This window comes from Phyllobates terribilis, unplaced genomic scaffold, assembly GCF_046119375.1.
Source record: "Phyllobates terribilis strain yellow unplaced genomic scaffold, ASM4611937v1 Scaffold_3__8_contigs__length_932513732, whole genome shotgun sequence".
Classification (NCBI taxonomy): Eukaryota; Metazoa; Chordata; class Amphibia; order Anura; family Dendrobatidae; genus Phyllobates; species Phyllobates terribilis.
Window position 1 is genome coordinate 118,483,709 of NW_027362763.1, and position 27,522 is coordinate 118,511,230.

Below are 27,522 nucleotides of genomic sequence, written 5' to 3' on the forward strand. Positions count from 1 at the left end.
ATTTATACAGAGGATGAAGAATAAATCAACATATTCTTTGCCGTTCTCAATAACGAAATATTTGAATGTAAAATATTAGATGATCGTCTTACCTTCTATCAGATCGGAGTTTGGCCCTGGCTGACTATTATCAGGGTCAGCAACATTTAGGTTTTGCCCCTCTGCGGAGTCGCCTTTTGATGTTTCCTGATGGATATAAGATATACAATTAATATAACATTTCTCAAACACTAGATTACCATATATATAAAGCAGGAAGGATTAAACCTGGATTTACTTGACAAGTTCAGTATTGGACGGACAATTCACGGCCGCTCTATCAAGTAAATTTACATTAATATTTAAGCGACTTGTATCTACAACTGTTCTCTAATAACTTCTATCAGAACTGCAGCATTTACAAGGAGGAAGATTGTGATGATCGAGTGAGACAGAGGTAGAAATACAAGCTCCGCACCGCTGAGTACAGACTGTCACCACAGAGGATGGAGCCGCAGAGACAGGCTGCCATAAAATATCCTGTGTCTGCCTGGAGCGGAGAGAGGAAGGCCTCTACCATCATAAATCTGACCTTCTGCTATATGACTGGTAATCTGGAGAAGATCAGACAACAAGGACATGAGATGTAGAAGATGATGGATCCTTACCAGACGCTCCAGTGAGTAGGCCGGATACTCCAGTACAAGCAGGACATTTTGGGCCAGCTGTTTGAAAAAGGCCAATTCTCCACTTTGGGATTTTTCTTCAGCCTATAAAGATGAAAATAAACAAGAAATGAAAATAATCAATAAAATTCATAAACATATATGGTATTGCCACGTTTGTTAAAGTCTGATCTGTTAAGATAGGTGTTTATTAATTGTGTTAATTAATTCCCTAACATCGAGAAAAAAAATCAAAACGCTAGATTTACAGGTTTTTTTGCTCACCTCACTTCACTAAAAAAATGTAATAATAAGTAATTAAAGCACCGTATGTACACAAAAATGATATCAATAAAAACCTGAGTTCACTGCGCAAAAAAAGGCTTTACTTAGTTATATCAACAGAAAAATTACAATGTTATGGGTCTCTGAATATAGTGACACAAAGAACCATTTCATCTCAATTGGAATTTTTTTCACCTTGTTTCAATACAATGTATGGTAAATAGGATGGAGCCATTGAAAGCTGCAATTCATCCCAAAAAAACAAGCCCTCACATGTCTATGCCAATGGAGAAATAACAAAGTTATGGCTCTTGAAAGAAAGTGAGGAAAAAATGAGAGCAGAAAAATGAAAAATTCTGTGGTCCATAAAGGGTTAACCAATCCTATTCCCTCCTCCCCCCGCATCCAGGACCTTCCCACCCCTAATTCAACTAACCCTTTAGATCCCACCCTCTCCTTTGTCATGTAGCCTGATTGCCCTGTTTTGACTCCAGGCTATTCTTATCTGGGTATTTGGCACAGGTTAAACTTAAACTTGTATTCCATTATTATTTTCCATTATTATTATATATAATTTGTGCAGATTGTCTGCTACTTACCTGGTGTACTAATGTCCAGATGTTCTGCTGTAAATGCTCAAGATATTCTGAGCTTATACAACCTTGGTGGTATTTGGTCAGGCAATCTCTCACAAGCTCCATAACCAGCCGGTAAGTGAAGCTGAGGACGCCATCGGGTAGTGGTAGCACAAAGTCAGGGTCATAGGTGGTAAGAATCCCCTGGAGTAGTGCTAACACCTGAAGTCTGTCTGGAGGAATTCCAGACATTTCAAGTAATCCAAGCGCGGTTAGTATATGACTAGCTATATGGCTTATCACACCAACAGCAATGACACCGGAATGTCAAAGTGACAACAGGAGTGTAAACACTTGTAGAAGTAGTGATGGTTAATTGTGATGTCATAATGGAATCTTGTGTTCTAATCTTAAAGGGGCATCTTACCTTATAAGGAAGTTGCCTTGCAACCCTTAAGTAGGGAAAAATATAGGCTCAGCATCAGTATCTGTTATACACAATAAAAATTATAGCGTTTTGTATCAATAAGAAATTCCGATTCCAGCGCTAACAGAAATATCTTTCTGTGGGAACAGGGCATGTGGGGCTGGGGCTGCATCCAACCCTGGCATATGAAGCACGCTGGCCCATGTTGCTCTGCCACAACCACTTCCAAAGATGGGGGTCTTTATTACAAATATGACCCTGCCTACCAATGGAGAAAATCAAAATTTACTACTCCCAATAATTCCAGTTTTTAAAGTTGGCAAAATAGGTCTCTTTATAATATTAATAGTAACCTCTTGACCCTCCTTATAATAATAATAGCGCCCATCTGGTTCTCCTGATAATATTAAAGGGAATCTGACAGTGGCATCAACCCTCATAAGCCATCTATATGGGCATTTAGGTCATAGAACGTTAAAGAAACCGATACCTTGATATCTGCCATCTGATGTCTTATTCCACAGAAATCCACATTTTCTTTTATATGTAAATGAGCTGTTAAGATCTATGGGCCGGACATAGATCTCCCTGAGAATCTGCATCCAGAGATTATTTTCAATGGAACAGGTAGTTATCAGTGGGAGACATGTACATCAGGAGAGTAGACGGTCAGTCATTACATGTGTCACACTGGAAATGACTCTTTTCATTTATAATAAGCCCTGGATGCAGATTCTCAGGGAGATCTATGTCCGGCCCATAGATCTTAACAGCTCATTTACATATTAAGAAAAAAAGTAAATTTCTCTGGATTAAGACATTCATCAAATAGTGGCTATCAAGGCATCACTCTATTCAACTTTCTCTGACCTGCATCTTTATGTAGACGGCTTATGAGGGTTGATCTTACTGACAGTTTCCCTTTAATAGTGTGGCTCGGACCTCCTTATAATAATAGTGCCCCTTATGGGCCTCCTTATAATAATGATAATAATGGTGACTACCTGTTCTTTTTTATTAAGTTAAAAATAATAATGCTCCGTCAGGCCTCTTTATAATAGTAATATTAATGATAAAAATATTAGATGACCCCACACGGTTTAGGGAAAGTGTCACTGAATGCAGAAGCCGGGTCTAAGCTCCTAATAAACACTACCCACCTCCTGCCCTGCTGTGTTATCACAGGCTTTATTCCCCTTCAAGCCTAAGCAGCAGAATGCCGGTATCTCCTCTTACTGCTCCATTTCACCTGCTGTCAGTAATGCAAAGTGCCTGGGCCCTGTTTTAAAGCCTCTTGCTAACCCCCTCCCACCATGTATCTAGTGGTAGACCCCATATTAATATAAACCCCCTACATACCTTGAGCTGCCCCTCTCCAGCTGTCTTTTCTGGAGCTGATCCCAGCAGGTATGGCTGACAAGAGGCTGCAGCTGGAGGCCTTGTGCTTCAAGCAGCATTGTGGGGAGGAAGGATAGCTGTCCTGACTTCTGGCAAGGCTTGCAAGTCTCCTTCACGGCTGGACTGGGCATCTGGCAATTCTGTCAAATTCTGGCTTGGCCGGTCTGGCAGTGGGCTGCATCGATCCGCAACACTATTAACTGTTAACAATTATAGTGAAGCAGAGAGCCATCAGCTCCCTGCTCTGCCACTTAACTAAGGCAAGCCACAGATTGCTTCCGGCCACAGGCAGGGACTGCAAGGGATCGGTACCACGTAATGGACGTCAGGCAATGAGATGACATCAGAGACTGTAGTGAGGAGGAGCACATCACCACTCGGCATGGGAGTGTCGTGAGGAAAATATGAGTTTATTTCTATTTTTTTGCAGTCACTGCAGGGTACTAATATTATTACAAGATAAGATACCTAGGGGGGCACTAATGTCTCATAAAGAGGCCAAGGAGGGTGACATTGTTATTACAGGTTGTCCCATGGGGCTCTTTTATTATCACTATGGAGGAGGCCTAGAGGGGCTCTGTTATTATTATAAGGAAGCCCGGGGATATTAATATTATTGTAAGAAATCCCGGGGCGCTATAAATATTATAAGGAAGCCCAGGGTCCATTATTATTATTATTATTATTATTATTTTAAGCAGGCCCAGGGGGTCTCTATTATTATTGGGGCAATATTATTGTAAGAAGCCCTGAGTGCACCATTATTATTAGGTACAGATGGGGGCATTATTACTCTGTAGTGGCACAGAGGGGACACTGTTACTGTGTGGGATACAAAAGCAGGAAGCTCTTTCTATGCAGGGTACAGAGGGGGCATTATTACTACGACAGGGGTGGGCAATTAATTTTCCAGAGAGGAAACAAGAGAGACTGTGACTGTTGTGGAGGGTCAAACCAATAGGCTGAATTTAATTCTGCTCATCATTAATATTACCAAAAATAATTACAATTATTATTTTATAATAATAGTATCACTTAATATTAAGTAGAATTAAGTATGCTGACATCCCCCTATATACCGTACGAGCCCGCAAACAGCCTCCAATATACAGTATGAGCCCCTACACAGCCCCTTACATACAGTATGAGCCCCCAAATAGCCCCTCTATATACAGTGAGCCCCCACATAGCCTCTCTGTATATAATATGAGCCCTCACATAGCCTCCTATATATAGTATGAGCCTTCACATATTTCCTATATACAGTATTTGCCCCATAAACAGTATTAGCCCCCCATAGCCCCTCTATATGCAGTGTGAACCTCACATGGCCTCCTATATACAGTATATATACTCCTATGTGAGCCCTCACAAAGTTTCATAGTTTTAAAGTTGAAGATAGACTTAACACCATCAAGTTCAACCTATAGTCTAAAATGTTGATCCAGAGGAAGGCAAAAAACCCATGGGGCAGAGATTAATAGCTCCATATTAGGGGAAAAATTCCTTTCCGATTCCATAAGACAATCAGACTAGCTCCCTCGATCAACGCCCCATCACAGAATCTAGTGCCCATATCATGTAATGTTATATTTCTGGAAATTGCAGTTGGAACCAGCTCAACACACCGGAGTAATTAAAAATTTGCAAACTCTTTATTGGAAATCCTTTAAAAATGAAATTGATAAAAAATTGGGCATCTTAGACAACAAAGAGGGGTGTAACAGGAATCAATCCATACGCGTTTCTAGCTACATGGCTCTTAAACACAGTGTTCAAGAGCCATGTAGCTCGAAATGTGTATGGATTGATTCCTGTTACACACACCACCCCTCTTTATTGCTTTGTTGTCTGAGATGCCCAATTTATTATCAATTTCATTCTTAAAGGATTTCCAATAAAGATTTTGTGAATTTTTAATTACTCCGGTGTGTTGATCTGGTTCCAACTCCAATTTCCTCAACTACCTCCAGCGCTGTGCAGCAGCGGGGACGCCGTGCTCCTCCCGGACTGGAACAGCATCTCAGGGGTGAGCTGAATTTTTTCTTATTTAATGTTATATTTCTCAAGAAAAGCATCCAGACTCTTCTTCAATTTTTGTAGTGAATCACTCATTACAAACATCATCTGGCAGAGAGTTCCACAGTCTCACTGCTCTTACAGTAAAGAATCCGCGTCTGTGGTAATGATTAAACCTTCTTTCCTCTAGACGTAGAGGATCCCCTTTTGTCCCCATCGCAGGCCTAAGTAAAAAAGCTCATTATACACATCTCTGTATTGTCCCCTCATATATTTGTACATTGCAGCAGGATCGCCCCTAAGCCTTCGTTTTTCCAAACCGGAAAACCCCAAGTTTGATAATCTGTCTTGGTATTGCAGTCCACCCATTCCCTTAATAACCTTGGTTGTTCTTCTCTGTACTCACTCTAGTTCAGTTATGTCCTTCTTATACACTGGAGACCAAAATTGTACAGAGTATTCTAAGTGGGGTAGCAATGGTGACTTGTATGGTGGCAAAACCAATGTTCTTGCCATGAGTGTCTATGCCTCTTTTAATGCATCCCATCATTTTCTTTGCCTTGACAGCAGCTGCCTGACACTGGTCACTAAAGTGAAGTTTGCCGTCCACCCATACACCCAAGTCTTACTCAGTGACTGTTTTACCCAGTGTTTTACGATTTAGTTCATAATTATTTATTTTATTTCCTCTGCTCAAGTGGAAAGTGGTGACTACCTGTTCTTTTTTATTAAATTAAAAATAATAATGCTCCCTCAGGCCTCTTTATAATAGTAATATTAATGATAAAAATATTAGATGACCCCACACGGTTTAGGGAAAGTGTCACTGAATGCAGAAGCCGGGTCTAAGCTCCTAATAAACACTACCCACCTCCTGCCCTGCTGTGTTATTACAGGCTTTATTCCCCTTCAAGCCTAAGCAGCAGAATGCCGGTATCTCCTCTTCCTGCTCCATTTCACCTGCTGTCAGTAATGCAAAGTACCTGGGCCCTGTTTTAAAGCCTCTTGTTAACCCCCTCCCACCATGTATCTATAGCATCGGCGTCTCTGCCCCCTGCTGGCGTAGCGTACATGTACATACTGTATCATACGTGTACGTTACGGTAAGCTCGGACCAATGAGAGGAAGCATCCGGCGCTCAATCAGAGGAAGTATCCGGCACCCAATCAGAGGGACAGCTGTAACATCACGTGCCAACGTTAGCTGCTGGTCTGAGATTGGCTGGCGGCTGCTTCCTGTGATTGGGCGGAGCTTACAGTAATGTACGGGACGCTACATGTAGGGTACAGCAGCGGAGAGAGACCGGCGGTCGGGCGGAATCCAGCGTGGAGCCACAGAGCACCGATGAGTGTGTGTGTTTTGGCGGGTCTGGCAGTAGCATGGGGTTATTTGGTGGTGGCAGCGTGTTTGGTGGATCCAGCGGCGACCCCAGGAGCGGCTCTGAGAACGGCGGCGTCTCTGGCGGTGTGTCCGGCTGTGCTTGGAGCAGCGTTTGCAGTGGCGGGTGCAGCCAGGGTGTCCTGTGCCATCTTGGGACACTCATGTGCTTCCTGCCGGTGTCTTATGGAATTCGTTCACTTCGCAAACTGCCAATTATGTAAGTACATAGCCTCCCATTGCTTAGTGTTCTTGATTGTCTTTGTGGGCACACTCTCCTCCGTAGTGTAAAAACAAGGCAGCAGCGCAAGTGCGAATGCTCGCTGGGTTATGTCATCATCTTTGCCAGTGATGGTGCATCGGAGACCAGAGCTGTGGAGTCAAAGTCGGAGTCGTGGAGCCTGAGTCGGTGCCAATTTTGGTGGAGTCGGTATAAAAAGGACTGACTCAGACTCCAAAAATATATAATAAATTGGGTACGGTAGTGCAATGCAATATTTGCAAATTATTATGTTCTACATATCTTGATTATTATAGCAATGATTAAAAGGCTTATGTTCACATGATGCTACAATAAATGTATCACCTAAACATCAGCAATGTACGAAGGAGTCAGAGTCATGGAGTCGGAGTCAGGGAAATTGAGGAGTCAGTGGTTTGGCTTACCGACTCCACAGCCCTGGAGACAGCCAGGCAAGTGTCGCTGCTGCAGTTGTGTGTGCCTTTCCCAGAATTTCGCGCAGTATCCTAGATGCCAAATTGCAGCATCTGTATCCAGGATCGTGCATCTACCTAATAATGCATGTTGCAGCAGCCTCCAAGATGCATTATCAGTAGGAATAGATATATTCAGATGCTGAATATGGACAAATATTTTCAATTAACACTACCCCACCACTATACTAGAGAAGCAAACAAAACCATCTCAAACTTTTATTTAAAACATTTTATTTACTGGAAAAAGTAATGAGGCAGAGGGCAAAAACATTTAATACAAAAAAAAATAAATTCATATATGTACTCTTTTAAAAACAAAGGAAAGAAATTCTGCATTAATGAGCCTTGTCATTTATTCATAACTCTGTCAATCTTGCACCAATGCCATCCAGACATGACATCCACATTTGGAAATCTCAATCCCCTTTTTTTGCCAAGAAACATCTAAAGGAGTTATTCAAGTCTCCAACGCTTGGTTACCTAAATAGAAAAAAATAAATAATATAATATATATATATATATATTAGATGGTGGCCCGCTTCTAACGCATCGGGTATTCTAGAATATATATGTAGGCTGCTGGGGTGTATATAGAGGCTGCTGGAGTATATATAGAGGCTGCTGCTGCTGGGATGTATATAGAGGCTGCTGGGGTGTATATAGCGGCTGCTGGGCTGTATATAGAGGCTGCTGCTGCTGGGGTGTACTGACCAGAAAATGTGACTGCCTCAGCCAATCACAGGCCATAGTTAACCGGATTTACCCAAAGTCCATTTTCCCTAATATGGGTAAATCCAGTTAATTTGTAGCATATAGCACAGTGGGTAACCGAAGTCCATTTTTCCCTAATCTGGTGAACAACTGCAGTATATGATACTACTTAACCGTTTTTACTCAAAATGAAGGGACTTTGTCGTTTTTTAGACCCTGGGTCACTGCCCCCCCGTGCTGGATCTGCCCCCGCAGTGTTCGCTTTCTACCCTCCATCCCACGTGCTGGCTCTTATGCAGCGGGTGAGAGCGGGCAGAGTAGGCGTGAGTGGGTAGAGCAGAGTGAGGGTAGTAGCAGAGAGCGGGACAGCGGGGGGACAGTGGGAGACAGGAGAACACAAAGGGAGACAGTAGAGCACAATGGGGTCAGTGGAACACAGCGGCGGAGAGCAGAGAAGGGGTCAGTGGAGCATAGCAAGCAAAGCAGGGTACAGCGGAGTACAGCAGGGGACATTAGAGCAGAGAAGGGGTCAGCGGAGCAGAGTGGGGGACAGCAAAACAGAGAAGGGTTCAGCAGAGCTCAGCGGGGGTTAGCAGAGAAGGGTCAGTGGAGCACAGCGGGGGACTGCAGAGCAGAGAAGGGGTAAGCAGAGCATAATGGGAGACAGCAGAGCACAGTGGGGGACAGCAGAGTAGAGAAGGGGTCAGTGGAGCACAGCGGGGAAAAAGCGGAGGAGAAGGGTCAGTGGAGCACAGCGGGGGACACCAGAGGAGGGGTTAGCAGACCACAGAGGGGGACAGCGGAGCAGAAAAGGGGTCAGCGGAGCATAGCTGGGGACAGCGCAGCACAGTGGGGGATAGCGAAGCAGAGAAGGGTCAGTGGAGCACAGTAGGAACAGAGAAGGTCAGTAGAGCAGAGAAGGGGTGTGTGTGTGTGTATATACACATGCGGTGTGTGTATATGTGTTCCCTCGCCCGACATCGCCGCAGCGCTGCCTGCACCCACCTCCGTGTAGCCACAGCCTCTAGGAAAGACCGCGGCTTGCGGCCTGTGCACGGAGGTGGCTGCAGGCAGCGCAGTGGCGATGTCGGGTGAAGGGGAATGGGGGAAGGGTCCCAGCGACGGCGGGTCCAGGCGGCGGGTGGGTTCCACTTCCGGTGAGCGTGGTTCAATTCTCGCGGCAACTCGCGGCTGGACTGCGCCTGTCCCTGATTGGTTCTGGCCGGCCGGGATTGGTTCAGCGACGCGGGATTTCGGTTACGGAAGTGGAACCACAAGGCAATTATATAGTGAACACACATTTCACATACAGTGACAGAACTACCCAACTCTGAGACCTTATTGTTCCCACACAGCCTGTCCTTGGGTGGCTCCGTCTGAGATAAGGTGTTATATTCAGCTAGGATGCATTTTAAAAAGATTTCTCTCTCCAGTCAGGGTGATGAAGGACTGTATCCCTTATCTGCATTATACACCACAGGGAACCCTGGTTTTACAGATTTCTGCTGCCTTCACCATAGCCCATAGGAGACATAATATATTACCTTATTGTATGATTAGACACTAACATGTCCCTGTGGACATTACAGCTGTGTTAAAAAAACAAACAAAAAAATGAGATAAGGCGACACTCTCACCCTTCCTGGGGATGGATGGCACAGTGAGCACCATTTATGGCCTCCCTCCAGGCAGGAGCAGAACCTGCAGGGGGGGCGAGTATAGGAGCAGTGAAAAGAGCAAAAAAAACATCACATGGACTGTGAATGCCAGTTTGAAAAAAGAAATATGAAGCATTTCCCACCTTTGGTCCCTAGAGGGAGGGCTTACAATGTTTCTAGTTTGAAAGAAAAAAAAATGTGATGCTTCTCCCCTTTTGGTCTTTAGAGGGGGGCTTGCAATGTTAAAAATTTATAGCACACCCCCTGTAACTGATGAACTATAAATTCAGTGGCCTGAACACAGAGCATTGTCAGAAGGTTCCGGTAAATCCAGGTAACTGCTAGCATAGTGCACAGCAAGGCAATCTGATAAACCACTATCCACTAGAGAATGAAATCCACCCAATGTACAGAGTCACTGCTGCCCCAAGAAAGATTGAAGAAAACAACCAGCGTGTATTTGTTGTTTTAGGAAATAGGCTGTGAGACTTTTTTTTTTTTTTTTTTTACAGGCTAGGTTTTATTTTTACATGGTGTTTTTTAATACAGATCCCATGGTGTTGTGGATCCGCCGGCTGCTGGGCGTAAGTATGTACCTTACCTACCAGTGTCTTACATCTGCCAATATGTATAACATTTTTTATTCACTTCTGGGTGTCTATGGGTAAATTACCTTACTTGATGCAATACGCAGTCACACTGTGACAGTGATACCACATGGAACGGTGTGAAGTCTACCATTTTGTCATGTCTGCAGCTTTTTGAGCGCTTTATGAATGTGTAAGGCCGTATTCCCTTTGACAGTAGTTGCACGGTGCATCACCAGTCTTATACTGCTTTTTTTAGAACATATACCACGAGGACATACCTGACCTGCCCAGTTTGCTCTAAAGTATCAGAGCGACTGGACAAACATCTACACGGAGTGTGCATGACCCAGAATTCTGCCGAGGAGAGGAAAGCCGCTACTGCTGATGCAAGGGCCAGAGTTAGAAAATCACATCCAAAGGGACAAGCATAGACGAGGAGGACATTATGTCTCTTCAAACATTGGCCAACGTAATCCCTTTCCTTGAGGATAGAGGGTTCCTCATAGTCCGGAAGCCAACTGCGGCCAGGTAGGCTCCACTTTTTCCTATCAATCTTTTGGCTATATCACATGACTTTGTATGTTTAATATATTAGTGTTGAATGATCTGATCGGCCCAACTTCAGGATGGATCAGGCGCTTTTTTGGCTGACTGGGTTTAAGGTTAGGGCCGATCACCGATTGTCGGTCAGATTGGGTCGATGCTTTTGACCCCATCTAACCCAGGATGGCTCATCACCATTTGATATGCATGTCCGTTAATCAGGTGGCTTTTTATAAATTTACAGTACTGTCCAATGTGAGAAGCAGACTGCAGGTGCCAGCAGCACTGCCCCTGCGGTGGAATATGAAGTGGTCCAGGAGAGCGAGATGTCCGAGAGTGTGTAAGTGTCTGCCAGTCAGCCAGTCTGTGTCAGTCAGTCTGCGTCAGTCAGTCTGTCTGTCTGTCTAACTCACACATAATGCTTTCTTTCCTCGCAGTGCCAGTGCCGTGCATCCCTCTGCTCAGTCAACTCAAGAATCTCCTTCAAGAGAAGAAGACTACCAGAGATCGCCTGTACAGTGAGTTTATTGCTTAGTCTTTTCATTAGGATACACCCAGCATTCAGTTATCCGGTGAACCACTGCACCATATGCTACTACTTAACCGGAATTACTCAAAATGAAGGGACTTTGTCGTTTTTTAGACCCAGGGTCACTCCCACTGTCAGAGGTGCGGGCATTCAGGTGTCTGATGCCCGTCCCAGCTGGCCAGGGGAGATACCACCACCAGCAGCCGCATCCCAGCTGGCCAGGGGGGGGACACCACCACCAGCAGCCACGTCCCAGCTGGCCAGGGGAGATACCACCACCAGCAGCCGCGTCCCAGCTGGCCAGGGGGGACACCACCACCAGCAGCCGCGTCCCAGCTGGCCGGGGGGGAAACCACCACCAGCAGCCGCGTCCCAGTTGGCCATGGGGGTACACCACCACCAGCAGCCGCGTCCCAGCTGGCCAAGGGGGGGGGACACCACCACCAGCAGCCGAGTCCCAGCTGGCCAGTGGGGGACACCACCACCAGCAGCCACGTCCCAGCTGGCCAGGGGGGGACACCACCACCAGCAGCCGCGTCCCAGCTGGCCAGGGGGGGGAAACCACCACCAGCAGCCGCATCCCAGCTGGCCAGGGGGGGAAACCACCACCAGCAGCCGCGTCCCAGCTGGCCAGGGGGGGAAACCACCACCAGCAGCCGCATCCCAGCTGGCCAGGGGGGGAAACCACCACCAGCAGCCGCATCCCAGCTGGCCAGGGGGGGAAACCACCACCAGCAGCCGCATCCCAGCTGGCCAGGGGGGGGAAACCACCACCAGCAGCCGCGTCCCAGCTGGCCAGGGGGGGACACCACCACCAGCAGCCGCGTCCCAGCTGGCCAGGGGGGGACACCACCACCAGCAGCCGCGTCCCAGCTGGCCAGGGGGGAGACGGCCTTTGCTGGCTCACGCCATACACACATATACTCAAACCAAGGAAGAAGAGGATAGCCGGGTTGCGTTATCATGGAGGCTGGAGAGCCGCGTCTCCACATTGCTTCATTATCTAACTGAAGAAAAAAAAAAAGGGAAATTAATTTGCAATAATATAAATAAATATATAATATATTATGATACAATATATAATATATATATAAGACCACCAGCAGCCGCGTCCCAGCTGGCCAGGGGGGACACCACCACCAGCAGCCGCGTCCCAGCTGGCCAGGGGGGGGGGGGGGACACCACCACCAGCAGCCGCGTCCCAGCTGGCCAGTTGGGACATACACATAAAGAAACACACATACACAGGGAGTAAGGCACACAGGAGGAAGACAGCACACAAGGGGGAAGAGCTCCTATCGGAACGTCACCCCCCTCCCGATGCGATAGCATCGGGCTTCCAACTAGTATAATATATATATATATATATATATATATATATATATACACACTAGATGGTTGACCGATTCTAACGCATCGGGTATTCTAGAATATGTATGCGGTACACCGGGCGCAATCAGCACAGCAGTTTTTACATTTGGCGCCAATATCGCTGATTGCTCCCGGCCGCGACCAATCAGCACAGAGGTTTTTAAATTTGGCGCCAATATAGCTGATTGGTTGCTGCCGACGGCCGCGGCGCTGCTTGTGCGGGTACTTCCGCTGCGAGCAGCTGGGAGATGACCGGCTGCTCGCAGCAGAAGCATCCCGAATGGTGGCGCCGCTGCCCGGTCCTCCCTTCACTCTTACAGTCGGGAGATCAGCGGTCCTAGCCGCTGATCTCCCAACGGTAGCCGCATGGAGGTCAGCGGCGCCGCCGGTCGGGGTAGTTCTGCTGCGATCAGCCGGTCATCTCCCGGCTGCATAGCCGCTGACCTCCGTGCGGCAGATGAGCCGCTAACGGCCGCCATCTTTTTTCTGAAATCCCGCGTCGCTTATTGGCTGCGGCCGGACCAATCAGCGACGCGGGATTTCCTGGACAGACAATTATATATATTAGATTTTATTTATGAAGATTTAGGAATAATGCAATTCATGCGGGTGGGCGTGCGGCGGTGTAGGTGTGCAGTGGTGTGTATGAGCGGCGGCTGTGTGCCCCGATGGCTGTGTCACCTTGTGGCTTTGTACTCCTGTAGCTATGTCCTTCTGTCTCTGGCTGTCTCCCCCGTGTGCGCTCTCTGTCTGTGCCTGTCCCCCTGTCTCTGGCTGTCCCCCTGTCTCTGGCTGTCCCCCATGTCCCCCTGTCTCTGGCTGTCCCCCGTGTCCCCATGTCCCCTTGTCTCTGGCTGTCCCCCATGTCCCCCTGTCTCTGGCTGTCCCCCATGTCCCCCTGTGTATCTGGCTGTCCCCCTGTCTCTGGCTGTCCCCCATGTCCCCCAGTGTCTGGCTGTCCCCCATATCCCCCTATCTCTGGCTGTCCCCCATGTCCCCCTGTCTCTGGCTGTCCTCCATGTCCCCCTGTCTCTGGCTGTCCCCCATGTCCCCCTGTCCCTGCCTCTCATGCCACACTGTACACTGCCCCCCACATTGAGCCCGCAGCCCGTGCGCGTCCCCTACCGGCCGTTAACATTGTACATTGCACAATGAGTGACAAGCCAGCCGGCTCCGAGTCAAACACCCTGACTCCGCCCCCGCCGTGCAACATCCCCGTTTTACGCGATTTGAGGGTCTTTTGAAGTATTTTTTTTGCGGCGGCCATCATCCGGGGGAGGGGCTGATGATACCACACGCACTTAAAATTCAATCTGCAACAAAAAAGTCACTGACCCCGTTTTTCACATGAAATTTGCAAAATAAAAATAAGCGTACGTGCGGACGCGCCTCCGTTCAGCGCAGCGTCCGTTATCACGCTCATCACATGAATTACGGAAAAAAAACGTAAACTTTCTCTTTTTTTGGGCGCACTTTTTTTTCCACCCTATTGGGCTAGATAAAGGCGAAACTGTCCATGGACAGCCCGCCACCTGCTGCTCGTTCACCGCATTGCATCTCCTAACCCAGATAATGGTGTTTGAGGGTTCCGTGGTCTGCTGCACCACCTGCCTGGGGTCGGCAGATCGCATGGCCCTAATCCGGTTAATTTGTGCACTTTGTGATTTTGGGGTGATCTTTTTCGTGCAAATAGGGCGTAGTCGCAGAGGCGCGGGAGAGGCGGCATATCGTTCGGCCGGTCTCAGCGGTGGGGCACGCACCGGTCTCGCGACCGCCAGGGCGACGGAACGGCCACAGCGGCCCAAGAAGCGCCACGGCGAGGGGAAAAAAAAATCCGCAAAAGCGGAGATGCTGCCCTCCCGGGCGTCGCCCCAGGGCCCGGCGTACCGATTTTCGAGGCGATCCGCCAAAATTTCCGTTTTTCCTGAGTCAGGCTGTAACCCTTCAGGTGGGAATGCTGCACTCGGAGAGGATCTCCTTTCATGTGCTATCCGGACTCTCTCACTCCCTTTTGCTAGGTCTAGCCTGGCTACAGAGACATGAACCCATCCTGAATTGGGGATCTGGTGACGTGCTCCGTTGGGGACAGGATTGTCATGAGACTTGCCTGGTTCCGGTACGTCTGGCTCGACCTCTGTCTACTCCGGCTAATCTACCTGGTCTGCCGGCACACTACTGGTCCTATGCGGACGTCTTCGACAAGAAGGAAGCTGAGACACTACCACCTCATAGGCTGTATGATTGCCCTATCGACCTGGTACCCGTTGCTTCTCCTCCCCGCGGGCGTATCTACCCCTTGTCGCTGGCTGAGACCCGGGCCATGACTGAGTACATCGAGGAGAATCTTGCTAGGGGATTCATCCAGAAATCTACTTCCCCGGCTGGAGCAGGATTCTTCTTCATTAAAAAGAAAGACGGCTCGCTTCGGCCGTGTATTGAATACAGGGGTCTTAACCAGATTAACATCAAGAATATGTACCCCCTGCCTCTAATCTCGGAGCTGTTCGAGTGCCTTAAAGGCGCAAGGGTCATCACCAGGCTCGATCTTCGTGGGGCATACAATTTGGTCCGGATCCGCCAGGAAGACGAGTGGACGGTCACCGGGACGGTCACTATGAATACCGCGTGATGCCCTTTGGTCTCTGTAATGCCCCAGCCGTCTTCCAGGAGCTGGTTAACGACATCTTCCGTGATCTCTTGTATTCTTGCGTAGTGGTGTACCTGGATGATATCTTGGTCTTCTCTCCGGATCTGCCCACACACCGGAGGAATGTTCGTCAGGTTCTGCTAAGGCTCCGGCAGAATCGTCTCTACGCAAGACTTGAGAAATGTCTCTTCGAACAGACTTCCCTTCCGTTCCTGGGATATATTATCTCCGAGACTGGTCTTCGGATGGACCCCGAGAAGTTTTCTGCCGTCTTAAAATGGCCCCGACCGGAGGCGTTGAAGGCGATTCAGCGATTCCTGGGCTTCGCAAATTATTACCGCCTCTTCATCCCTCATTTCTCCTTTCGGACTGCTCCCATCTCCACGCTCACCCGTAAGGGAGCAAATCCCAAGGAATGGACTTCCGAAGCGGAGGAGGCCTTCGTCTCCCTAAAACAAGCTTTCTCCTCCGCCCCTGTGCTGCACCGTCCGGATTGCAACAAGCAGTTCTTCCTGGAGGTTGATGGTTCCTCCTCCGGAGCCGGAGCAGTGCTCACCCAGAAATCCCCATCCGGGAGAATGGTAACCTGTGGCTTCTTCTCCAAGCTCTTCTCCTCATCGAGCGCAACTACTCCATAGGAGATCGTGAGCTGCTTGCCATCAAATTGGCGCTGGAGGAGTGGCGCTACCTGCTGGAAGGGGCTCTGCACCCGGTGATCATCTACACAGATCACAAAAACCTGGCCTCTTTACAAAACGCCCAGAGACTCAATCCGCGTCAGGCCCGGTGGTCTCTGTTCTTTGCCAGTAAGTGTAGGGATAGTCCAGGCGGAAAGGAAAATAAAGTGGCAAATCTACTGTATTACTGAAGCTAGAAACGGAGGGTGCTGTGCCTGATACTGCGTGTGCCAATCGGATGTCCTTGAACTGTCCAGTAAACTTTTGTTGGTTAAAATGAATTGGATGTGCACTGAGTTGTGTACGGCTGTTCCTAAATATGTATTTAGTGCCCCAAAGTCGTAGTCTATATGCCTTTAAGATGTAGCAGAGCCAGCAGCTGCCTGATTATGTTTGCACAATGTTAATATTTTAGTTTGCAGATAATGTACACGAGAATTCAGTACATACACACGTGGTCAAAATTGTTGATACTCCTCATTTAATGAAAGAAAAACCCACAATGGTCACAGAAATAACTTGAATCTGACAAAAATAATAATAAATTAAAAATCTATGAAAATGAACAAAATGAAAGTCAGTCATTGCTTTTTAACCCTGCTTCCACAGAATTTTAAAAAAAATGAAACTCATGAAATAGACCTGGACAGAAATGATGGTACCCCTGAAAATAATGTGACAAAAGGGACATGATAAATCAAGTTGTGTCCACTAATTAGCATCACATGTGTCTACAATCTTGTAATCAGTTAGTGGGCCTGTATATAGGGCTACAGATACTCACTGTGCTGTTTGGTGACATGGTGTGTACCACACTCAACATGGACCAGAGGAAGCAAAGGAAAGAGTTGTCTCAGGAGATTAGAAACAAAATTAGAGACAAGCATGTTAAGGGTAAAGGTTATAAGACCATCTCCAAGCAGCTTGATGTTCCTGTGACTACAGTTGCACATATTATTCAGAAATGTAAGATCCATGGGAGTGTAGCCAACCTCCCTGGACATAGCCGCAGGAGGAAAATTGATGACAAATCAAAGAGACGGATAATACGAATGGTAACAAAAGAGCCCAGGATAACTTCTAAAGAGATTAAAGGTGAACTTCAAGCTCAAGGAACATCAGTGTCAGATCGCACCATCCGTCGTTGTTTGATCCAAAGTGGACTTCATGGGAGACGACCAAGGAGAACACCATTGTTGAAAAAAAGTCATAAAAAAGCCAGACTGGAATTTCCCAAACTACATGTTGTCAAGCCACAAAGCCTCTGGGAGAATGTCCTATGGAATGATGAGACAAAAATGGAAGTTTTTGGCAAGGCACATCAGCCATGTTCACAGACGGAAAAATGAAGCATATCAAGAAAAGAACACTGTCCCTACTGTGAAACATGGAGGAGGCTCTGTTATGTTCTGGGGATGGTTTGCTGCATTTGGCACAGGGTGTCTTGAATCTGTGCAGGGTACAATGAAATCTCAAGACTATCAAGGGATTCTAGAGAGAAATTTGCTGCTCAGTGTCAGAAAGCTTGGTCTCAGTCGCAGGTCATGGGTCTTACAACAGGATAATGACCCAAAACACACAGCTAAAAACACCCAAGAATGGCTAAGAGGAAAACATTGGACTATTCTGAAGTGGCCTTCTATGAGCCCTGACCTAAATCCTATTGAGCATCTTTGGAAAGGGCTGAAACACGCCGTCTGGAAAAGGCAACCTTCAAACACGAGACAACTGGAGCAGTTTGCTCATGAGGAGTGGGCCAAAATACCTGTCGAGAGGTACAGAAGTCTCATTGACAGTTACAGGAATCGTTTGATTGCAGTGATTGCCTCAAAAGGTTGTTCAACAAAATATTAAGTTAAGAAGAACCATCATTTCTGTCCAGGCCGATTTCATGAGTTTATTTTTTTTTAAATTCTGTGGAAGCAGAGTTGGAAAGCAATGTCTGACTTTCATTTGTTCATTTCAAAGATTTTAGTTTATTATTACTAATAACTGACTAATTTCAATCTGTCTTGGAGTTTCCTATAGCTTGTAACATGTCATAGATATAATTACATATATCTTTTCCCCCATGCACTTGCACTTTAGTCTATTTACATGTACGCACGTTCCATATACTTGTTGTGTATTACAGTATTTGGCATTATATGGATATACTATGTATACTGTATATCCATTTGATGTATCGTCACTCATTTTATTATTCCTGCACTTTCTTTACTTTTCTATCATTAATAAATAGGTTTTCCTATAATTCAGTCTCACTCCTGTGCACTTATTTTTTATTATACTTTATTTTTTATTAATTATTTTTTCACTTTCAATATGGGACTTCTAGCACTTATATATCAATATGGTGATCTAATATTTTTATTTGTGTATTCTTCTGAGTGTACATCCTCCTTTTTCCCCTCATTAATAGTATAATTGCCAGACCTGAAATACCAAGCACTTTCCACCTATTGTGTCCCCCATTTCCTTGTAGATTGTAAGCTTGCGAGCAGGGACCTCACTCCTGATGTAACTGTTTAAACTGTCTTACCTTGTATTGAATTTATTGTTTGTATATGTCCCCGCTTAATTGTAAAGTGCTGCGGAATATGTTGGCGCTATATAAATAAAAATTATTATTATTATTATTATTATGTCCACTTTATCACTGGGGTTCTGTTTATATAATATAACTTCTATTTTTTTATCCCCAGTTGGTTATTAATTATCTAATGATTTGCACTGTTTTCATTCTCATACACCTTTCTATGATTATATCAAGGGACGACCATCATGACACTTCCTTGCTTCCTTTATGACTGAAGTATTGATTAATGGCTCTATGCTGGGGAGATCTTATGATGTGCTTATCCTTACTTGGATTTGGTGCATCTCTTTCCATACTGCGATAAGCTTTCCCGTGGTGTGCGCTTTCGGTTGCAGGCCGAATTAGGTTGCCGTGATGACGTGTCCTCCAACGTCACTTCTCCTCTCCTCCCGGGCTGACGCGTCGGCCGGTGGGCGGGGCCTGGTGACATGGTACGCTGCTGCTGCGGCTTCTGGAAGCGCCGATGCAGCCACACGTGAGTACACTGAGCACGGCCCAATATAAGGGAGCTTCCCTGCCCCCTATGTATCCTTCCCCCCGAGGAAGCAGCACGTAAAACGCGCGTTGGGGTTGTCCTTTTTCTCACAGTCACCAGGTTGTATTGCTTCTTCCCTCCACTCCCTATATACCTGCCGTGTTATGATGTCTTATGTTTGCTTTATGCTGAATGGATCTCTCTTGACACTACAGTCTATATTGCATTTTAATCAGAACTCAGCTATATGTCTTCTCGTCATAACTCCTGGTCTTCCTAGGGTTTTTGTGGAAGTGTTACCATATTGAGTTTTAATTTTTTTTGCTTCAAGGTTATATACAGCACTATCTGTGGACTCTGTTTCCTCATATATATTGCATGCAACACTTTATAGCCTCTACTGATAGTTTATTCTCTTGACAGGTTTTCATACCGTTGAGTTTATTTGTGTGACTCTATACCTTGGGTCCTCACTATCACTAATTGCTATATTATTATTATTTTTTCTATTTCATGTGACACTTTACAGATTTTTTCTGATTGATTGGATAGGCCTTCTATGCCTTTATATTATCCTTGTATGTGCTGATACCTATTACCTCGCTCATACTCTCGGTCATACTCCCAACCTACAGACTGTGGGATCCTTCTATTTACTTCTCCTTTTTTAGTACTGTGTTTTTTACTGACTGTTTTAATGAATTGAAATAAATATTGATTTATTGGCATCTATTCTTCATTTATTTTGATTGGATTGCTTTAAGACTGAAGTATTGCATTTAATAGGCCCCTTTACGCCTTTGGATTAAAATGTGATATGTTGCAGTTGTGCAAAGTACTTATGCAAAAGACATGTAAATTATACTTGTGACGAATGCAAACAGTAAATTTAGCACCGTGAACCTTATTTACCATTTTATATAGAAAAACTGAACTTTTTATTTATTTATTTATTTATTTTTTTAAATATATTTACATACAGTTTGATGTGACTAGTAATAGTTTACAGTTATATAAAGATTATTTTTTATGTGCAAAGGTGCAATATGCATGAATATTGCAATAAGGTCATGTAACATTTTTTGATACAATAAAAATTAAGTTTTGATTTCATTTTTCATTTGTTTATGAACAACCATGTTCACATACAGTATAATAATGCAACAGGTATTCAAATAAAACACTTAAATTAGCCAAAAATCAAGACTTTAATATGTCCGGTCAAAAATGACCGGAACATTATAAGTGTATAGTAGACCCGAACAGAACAGCAGGGTTAAGTCAAAACAATTTGAGCAACTCGGAATTTGTTTTACATTTTTTAGACTTTTTAAGTTTGTGGAAGCAGTGGCACAGAGAACGCGGACTCAGTGGTACAATTAAACAAGTGGTTTATTAACTATTTACAAAATTATTAAATTATATATCAATGACAATACAGACAGTGTAGAGCGATCTCTGCGCTCTCTCTCTGTCTCTTGCTTGTGGTCACCGTCTGGCCCTGTTTCTGGGCCTGTTTATCTGAACGATGCCCTATAAAATATCAAGCGTAGCGCTACAGCACTAACAAGTATGACACCAATAGCTTAGCTGTCGACTAGATATCCTTGATTTTCCCTGACACAGGTAACCACTGTCTGTTACGCTCACTAAACCTTGCGTGGCTCAGTTATACTCCTACTGAGCTTCACACCAAGAACATGTGCTGAGTACAATTACCACTGTAACATCAATATTCACATAAAGTATATGCAACATACATCGTTGTACAGGGTCGGACTGGGGTGTCTGGGGCCCACAGGGAGAACTGACTCTAGGGGCCCACCTACAGCCATATGCAAATATCTGTTATCCGCTATCCCTGTTATAGTGGAGCATTGACTGGCGGCTCCTGCACATCTACTGTGCGACACTAACTGGGATGTAGAATTACGGTAGTTTGCATTAAATGGGTTCTTTGGTTAAAACAAGTTATCACCGATCCATGGGATCCACAGGATCGGTGATCACTTATTGATCGTTTGGGTCCGAACATTGGAAAACGCGCCTATCAGAAGAATGGGGAAGTTTCATCCCTGACAGGACACTTATCCCCATTTTAAAATGCAGCTTCCAAAAAAGAGCAGCGCTCACAGTCACTGAGGGAAAGAATGGATCAGTGGTCACATCTCACCAGTGACATTATACACAGGAGCTCTGTATATAGTGCACAGGTAATACAGTGGTCACCAGTGACATTATACACAGGAGCTCTGTATATAGTGTACAGATAATACAGTGGTCACCAGTGACATTATACACAGGAGCTCTGTATATAGTGTACAGGTAATACAGTGGTCACCAGTGACATTATACACAGGAGCTCTGTATATAGTGTATAGTGTACAGGTAATACAGGGATCACCAGTGACATTATACACAGGAGCTCTGTATATAGTGTACAGTGTACAGGTAATACAGTGACCACCAGTGACATTATACACTGGAGCTCAGTATATAGTGTCAGTGTACAGGTAATACACTGTTCACCAGTGACATTATACACAGGAGTTCCGTATATAGTGTCAGTGTACAGGTAATACAGTGATCACCAGTGACATTATACACTGGAGCTCTGTATTTAGTGTACAGGTATTACAGTGGTCACCAGTGACATTATACACAGGAGCTCTGTATATAGTGTACAAGTAATACAGTGGTCACCGGTGACATTATACACAGGAGCTCTGTATATAGTGTACAGGTAATACAGTGATCACCAGTGATATTATACACAGGAGCTCAGTATATAGTGTACAAGTAATACAGTGGTCACCAGTGACATTATACACAGGAGCTCTGGATATAGTGTACAGGTAATACAGTGGTCACCAGTGACATTATACACAAGAGCTCTGTATATAGTGTACAGATAATACAGTGGTCACCAGTGACATTATACACAGGAGCTCTGTATATAGTGTACAGGTAATACAGTGGTCACCAGTGACATTATGCACAGGAGCTCTGTACATAGTGTATAGTGTACAGGTAATACAGTTGTCACCAGTGACATTATACACAGGAGCTCTGTATATAGTGTACAGGTAATACAGTGGTCACCAGTGACATTATACACAGGAGCTCTGTACATAGTGTATAGTGTAAGGTAATACAGTGATCACCAGTGACATTATACACAGGAGCTCTGTATATAGTGCACAGGTAATACAGTGGTCACCAGTGACATTATACACCGGAGCTCTGTATATAGTGTACAGATAATACAGTGGTCACCAGTGACATTATACACAGTAGCTCTGTATATAGTGTACAGGTAATACAGTGGTCACCAGTGACATTATACACAGGAGCTCTGTATATAGTGTATAGTGTACAGGTAATACAGGGATCACCAGTGACATTATACACAGGAGCTCTGTATATAGTGTCAGTGTACAGGTAATACAGTGGTCACCAGTGACATACACAGAAGCTCTGTATATTGTGTATACATAATACAGTGATCACCAGTGACATACACAGGAGTTCTGTATATACTATACACACACGTGGTCAGAATTGTTGGTACCCCTCATTTAATGAAAGAAAAACCCACAATGGTCACAGAAATAACTTGAATCTGACAAAAGTAATAATAAATTAAAAATCTTATGAAAATGAACAAATGAAAGTCAGACATTGCTTTTCTGCTTCCACTGAATTTTAAAAAAAATTAAACTCATGAAATAGGCCTGGACAGAAATGATGGTACCCCTGAAAATAATGTGACAAAAGGGACATGTTAAATCAAGTTGTGTCCACTAATTAGCATCACAGGTGTCTACAATCTTGTAATCAGTCAGTGGGCTTGTATATAGGGCTACAGATACTCACTGTGTTGTTTGGTGACATGGTGTGTACCACACTCAACATGGACCAGAGGAAGCAAAGGAAAGAGTTGTTTCAGGAGATTAGAAAGAAAATTATAGAAAAGCATGTTAAAAGGTAAAGGTTATAAGACCATCTCCAAGCAGCTTGATGTTCCTGTGACTACAGGTGCACATATTATTCAGAAATTTAAGATCCATGGGACTGTAGCCAACCTCCCTGGACGTGGCCGCAGGAGGAAAATTGATGACAAATCAAAGAGACGGATAATATGAATGGTAACAAAAGAGTCCAGGAAAACTTCTAAAGAGATTAAAGGTGAACTTCAAGCTCAAGGAACATCAGTGTCAGATCGTACTATCCACCGTTGTTTGATCCAAAGTGAACTTCATGTAAGACGACCAAGGAGAACACCATTGTTGAAAAAAAAAAATAATAAAAAAGCCAGACTGGAATTTGCCAAACTACATGTTGACAAGCCACAAAGCTTCTGGGAGAATGTACTATGGACAGATGAGACAAAAATGGAAGTTTTTGGCAAGGCACATCAGCTCTATGTTCACAGATGGAAAAATGAAGCATATCAAGAAAAGAACACTGTCCCTACTGTGAAACATGGGGGAGGCTGTTATGTTCTGGGGCTGCTTTGCTGCATCTGGCACTATCAAAGGGATTCTAGAGAGAAATGTGCTGCCCAGTGTCAGAAAGCTTGGTCTCAGTCGCAGGTCATGGGTCTTGCAACAGGATAATGACCGAAAACACACAGCTAAAAACACCCAAGAATGGCTAAGAGGAAAACATTGGACTATTCTGAAGTGGCCTTCTATAAGCCCTGACCTAAATCCTATGGAGCATCTTTGGAAAGGGCTGAAACATGCCGTCTGGAGAAGGCAACCTTCACACACAAGACAACTGGAGCAGTTTGCTCATGAGGAGTGGGCCAAAATAGCTGTCGAGAGGTGCAGAAGTCTCATTGACAGTTACAGGAATGGTTTGATTGCAGTGATTGCCTCAAAAGGTTGTTCAACAAAATATTAAGTTAAGAAGAACCATCATTTCTGTCCAGGCCTATTTCATGAGGTTAATTTTTTTTTAAATTCTGTGGAAGCAGAAAAGCAATGTCTGACTTTGATTTGTTCATTTTCAAAAATTAGTAATTTATCAGATTCAAGTTATTTCTGTGACCATTGTGGGTTTTTCTTTCATTAAACGAGGGGTACCAACAATTTTGACCACGTGTGTAGTGTAAGTGTACATGTAATACACTGACTCACCAGTGATGTCTCTAGGTGAAGTCCTTCATCTTCGCTTTTCTTCTTCATCTGGCACAGACAGCCATCACTTCTTCCAGCCAGGAATCATCTCTGCAGAAAATAACACACAGTTATCAATAACTGATCTCTTCTAGAGAATATTCCCACTTTTCCCCCCGACTTCTACACTACACCAGTTGAAGAAAAAAAGCAACATAGTGCCGTCCTGCACAGTAACAGGACCCCTCTTTTGTCCCATCCCATGGAAAACAATTTCCTAAAAAGTTAATTATATTACAGAAGTAATAATGTAATAATAATAATTGGAATCTAAAGTAATAATGTTCCCCACTGGTCACCATAAACTAATAAAGTATGTTCCTCAATCTGGCTCCCAAACAGTAATTAAGTCCCTTGTCTAGTCAGGCACCCCCATATGTCCCTTCTGGCCACCATTTGTCTAGTGTGACCCCTCCATATATTTATCCTAGCACACGTGTATCGAGCCTGCCCCCTCCTATATACCCATCCTAGCCCCCCCATGTGGCCAGTCTGCCCTCCCCACATATCCATCCTTGCCTCCATGTTTCCAGCCTGCGCCCCCATATATCCCACCCATATATCCTCCATGTGTCCAGCCTGCCCTCTACATACACATCCTGGCCTCCATGTGTCCAGCCTCCCCCCCTCATAAATCCATACTGCCCTTACCCCCTGCATATATCCATCCTGACAACCCCCATATATCCAGCGTGCCCCTCCATATATTTATGCTAGCCCATGTGTATCGAGCCCGCCCCCCCACGTATTCATCCTAGCCCCCCATGTGTCCAGTCTGTCCCCCCCCCATATATCCATCCTGGCCTCCATGATTTCAGCCTGCCCCCCCATATATCCATCCTGGCCTCCATGAGTCCAGCCTGCCCCCCCATATATCCTTCCTGGCCTCCATGAGTCCAGCCTGCCCCCCCATATATCCATCCTGCCCCCCATATATCCATCCTGGCCTCCATGTGTCCAGCCTGCCCACCCCCCTTTGCCTGGGTCCAGCCAGGGTTCCCCCTTGTGTGTCCAGCCAGGGACCCCCCTTGTGTGTCCAGCCAGGGCTCCCCCTTGTGTGTCCAGCCAGGGCTCCCCCTTGTGTGTCCAGCCAGGGCTCCCCATTGTGTGTCCAGCCAGGGCTCCCCCCCTTGTGAGTCCAGCCAGGGCTACCCCCCTTGTGTGTCCATCCGGGCCCCCCCTTGCGTGTCCAGCCAGGGTTCCCCCTTGTGTGTCCAGCCAGGGACCCCGTTGCGTATCCAGCCAGGGCTCCCCCCTCCTGTGTCCAGCTTGGCCCCCCCCTCATGTGTCCAGCTTGGCCCCCCCTCGTGTGTCCAGCCAGGGTTCCCCCCCTTGTGTGTCCAGCCAAGGCCCCCCCTCGTGTGTCCAGCCAGGGTTCCCCCCTCTTGTGTCCCGCCAGGGTTCCCCCCTTGTGTGTCCCGCCAGGGTTCCCCCCTTGTGTGTCCCGCCAGGGTTCCCCCTTGTGTGTCCAGCCAGGGTTCCCCCCTTGTGTGTCCAGTCAGCTACCCCCTTGTGTGTCCAGCCAGGCTACCCCCTTGTGTGTCCAGCCAGGGTTCCCCCCTTGTGTGTCCATCCAGGACCACCGCTTTTGTGTCCAGTTGGCTCCCCCCTTGTGTGTCCAGCCAGCCTACCCCCTTGTATGTCCAGCTGGGCTCGCCTTGTGTGTCCAGCCAGGGTTGCCCCTTGTGTGTCCAGGGAGGGTTCCCCCCCTGTGTGTCCAGCCAGGCTACCCCCTTGTGTGTCTGTCCAGCTGGGCCCCCCCTTGTGTGTCTGTCCAGCTGGGCCCCCCCTTGTGTGTCTGTCCAGCTGGGCCCCCCCTTGTGTGTCCAGCTGGGCCCCCCCTTGTGTGTCCAGCTGACCCCCGCCTTGTGTGTCCAGCCAGTGGGTCCAGACCATTACACACACACACACACACCTCTTACCTTCCTGAGCTCCCGTGCGGTGTCCTCCTTCTCCTGAGTTGCGCGCCTCCTTCACAGCAGGCGCATGACGATGACGTCATACACCTACCGGCGAAGGGAGACACGCAGCTTCAGCTGCTTCACTGGGACGTGCGCCGCGGTGGTTCAGGTAATGAACGCTGCGTGCGCGCGTCCCTGCATACACTGTGCCTGCGCTTTTAAAGGGCCCGTGCCCCTTAAAACCGCAGGATTTTTTTTTGTTCTCTTCTCCCCCCTCTACTCTGCAGCAGGGGGCGGGGCCCACCGGGAAATTTCCCGGTATCCCGCCAGCCCAGACCGACCCTGTCGTTGTATGAATATTGGTATAAATGCACACTAATCTATAATAGTTAAAGATAGACTGGACTGTCAGCCAATGGTGTCTGGGTCGAATCAGTATGGGCCTCCGTCAACCTGCTCTATTTTCCCATGGCAGTCGCCGCCCCAGACCCTAACAGGAGCCCACACTACACTTTCCTGCAAGGATGAAAGTCTCACACTGTGGGCCATAGTCAATTTCTTCTACCACAGACCTTCTGTCCTTGCCTCCAATTTCCAGAGAGAGACAACTCATGCTCCCTTCTGCTCACATAACCGAATTTCTGTCCTTCCAATTGGGTCTACGCTCACACGACCGAATTTCCATTTCTGCAATCGGGTCTGTGCTATCTGCTATCTTTAGCCTCGACAATCAGGATCTCCTAGCCTCTGTAAGTGACTCGCCCAGGGTGATGGGGATGACTCGGTACCGGGGCCTTTCGCCTGACCTTCGGGATGTCACGGTGGTCGGCTCCCGGGCCCGTACTCTGGGGTCAGCTTTTAAAAAGGGATTGGTTTGTTTATTAGTTTTATTAAAGTTCGTGACGCCACCTGTGGTTTCTGGTGAGATTCACCAGCGCTGCGGCAGTCCACTGAGGCCGGTGATAAGGCAGCTTAGATGGTATCGCTTCCCACAGGTGGAGCAGGGCCTCAGGGCAGCGTAGGAGGGGGGATGCAGGGCAGGCGAGACAAATCCAGGTCAGAGCAAGAACAGGGACGGACACGATAGTCACTTCAGTACCTTTTACTGGTGGAAATTCAGACACATCCCAGAGCACTGTAGGGTGAAGGGTGCATATCAGAATCCTCCCCAATGAGCGGGTGTAGGGCCTCCTGTT